Source organism: Oratosquilla oratoria, chromosome 14 (assembly GCF_046742065.1).
Source record: "Oratosquilla oratoria isolate Oo_2021 chromosome 14, ASM4674206v1, whole genome shotgun sequence".
NCBI lineage: Eukaryota > Metazoa > Arthropoda > Malacostraca > Stomatopoda > Squillidae > Oratosquilla > Oratosquilla oratoria.
The window spans coordinates 43,656,173-43,658,672 of NC_134790.1; the positions used below are offsets into that span (position 1 = coordinate 43,656,173).

Here is a 2,500-nt window from a genome sequence, read left to right on the forward strand (position 1 = left end):
TTCCTAATGACAGTTGAGGTGGTGCCACCGCCTGTTTGGATGTACAAACATGCATGACCACGGTCTTGTTGTGGTTAACTGTCACATTCCTGCTCTCAGTCCACGTTTTGAGGTTGTCTAGGATGTTTTGTAGTGGAGAAAAGTCAGGCTGCCTGGTGTTGATGGGAATGCCAACTGTACAGTCATCGACGTATTTCCATCTATGTTGGGTGTCCATTAATGCGTCATTTATGAGGATGAGGAAGCACAGTGGTCCCATCTTGGTCCCTTGAGGGACCCCACATGTTAGAGGGTGGAGGGAGGATGTCGTTCCCTGGTACCTCACTACCTGTTGACGTCCGGTCAGGAAGTCGGCTAGCCATGCTACCAAGTGTGGTTGGATCCCCAGTTGTATGGCTTTGGAGATGATAATGTTATGGTCAACAAGGTCAAACGCTTTCTTGAAGTCAATAAAGGTCAAGGCTAGAGAAGTATTGCGCTTGTCTAAGTGGCTGTGCAAGAAGTCCAGAAGATTAACAAGATAGTGAGTTGTGGAGGAGGATTTCATGTTGCCATACTGTTTTATATCGATTTGATCTTTAATTTTGTTGTATACTGAGTTAAAAACAAAACCCTCACATATAAGGCTTGGGATTGGGGTGATAGCAATAGGTCTAAGGTCGCTTAGTGACTGTGGGTTCGGACATTTGGGGATGGGAGTGATATATGAAATTTTCCAATCACTGGGGCAGGAGTTTTGACTCAGTGAAGCATTAATTATGGAGGAAAGTGGGAGGGCAAGTTCTGGGGCAAATTCTTTGTAGATTTTGATAGGTAGATCAGAAGGTGTTGTAGATCTGTTATACTTTAATTTACTTAGTTTAGTGGCAACGTCAGCTTTCTGGACAGGGGCAGGGGGTGAGGGAGAGGGGAGGTAGGCAGGTAGGCCGGAGAAGTTAAGGGGGGGTAAGGTCTGGCAGATAGAGGCGAAGTGAGTGTTAATCTCTTGAGCAGCTAAGTCAGGTGGTAAGTGTGAAGCGCAGGGCAGGTGAGAGGCTAGAATAATTAGTAGCCCTAAGAGAGCTTTGATCTTACTAAACCACTGACAGTTATATAGTGTTTTGAGGTGTTATAATTTATTATCGTAGTACGAATAATTTGCAATAATTATCTCATTGATTACTTTATTTCTGAGGGATCTGAAGAGGGGTCGATCAGTGTAATATGCCTTGTTGCGTTGTTTAATTAGACGCTTAATACGGGGGGTCATCCAGGGGGCGTCTGATCGGTTCACGGAGAAGTCCTTGACCGGGAAAAAAAAGTGGAAAGCTTCAGTAGTGGTTGTTGAGTAGTTTTTCCACTTGGTTTCCACGTCCTCGGCTTCCAGAACCTCCGTCCAGGGATACTCCACTATCCACCTCCCAAACTCCCTCATGGCCGAGTCAGGCATGGGGCGGTGGTGTCGAGTGACCTTAGTTCTACGGATGGCATTGCTGGGTGCTGGCGACCACTGGATGGTGATGTGGGTACTCCTGCCGATGGGGGGGAGAGGTCTGGGAGGGGAGTACTGTTGAGCCATGTCGGTCATGATAAGGTCGAGAGTAGTTTGCTTGTGGGTGGGGAAGTTCACCACCTGAGTAAGACTTAATTGATGTAGAATCTCACTTGTGTCTAGCCGATTAAAGTCCCCACAAATGACCAGCTTTGCAGCAGGGTATTTCAATCGGAGGGAGTCAGCGGTCTCAATAATGTGATCGGAAAGGAGAGCGGCGGTGTGTGCACGTGGAGGATGATAGACCACACACATAATAATGGACGCGGTGTGGCGGGGGTGAAGGCGGGGGTTAATCCTCACCCACAGAACCTCAACTCCCTCGGGAATATCAACCCTGAGGTGTGAAGGGTTGAGGTCCGCACGACAGAACAATGCTACACCACCACCAACACGGTTCACTCTGAGGTGGTGAAATAGTACAAAGTTTTCAATATTACACATTTCAGGCACAATTTTCCACGCTTCAGTAATTGCCATCATGTCACATCCTGTAGAACGTACTGTTTCGATCACTTCCTCCATTTTGTTGGTTAAGGAGGTAACGTTAGACAGCAGGAGGGAGGGTAGGCTGTACCAAACGCGTGGCACTTCACTGTGAATGCGAGATCTCGGCTTAACCTTTTTTCTGTTTTTTGCACTTGTTGTGGTTGTAATCACAGGCACTATTCGTGTAATTTTTCTACCACCTCGTCGTGTGTGTGTGTGTGTGTGTGTGTGTGTGTGTGTGTGTGTTTGTAAGATCACAACATACATGGTCTGATTTTTGAAGTACGAGTCTTAAAGGCATTGAGGGGTGGGGGGAGGAGGGAGGGGGAAACGTGTGTATAAAGACAGTGAAAGTTAGTGTTACCTCATGATTGTGTGAAAGAAGTACAAGATACCAAGACACCAAAATCATTCAACATAGGTGAGTACAGACTAAAAAATTACGTACCCCTAATGGTTTTTTTATACAGATGATGATTT

General features: G+C 46.3%; 1 pseudogene; it reads right to left on the minus strand.

Annotated features, from left to right (window-relative positions):
- Positions 1-1,981, minus strand: part of LOC143032637 (uncharacterized) — a 10,139-nt pseudogene extending 8,158 nt beyond the window's left edge.
- Positions 1,982-2,500: the final 519 nt, after the last annotated feature.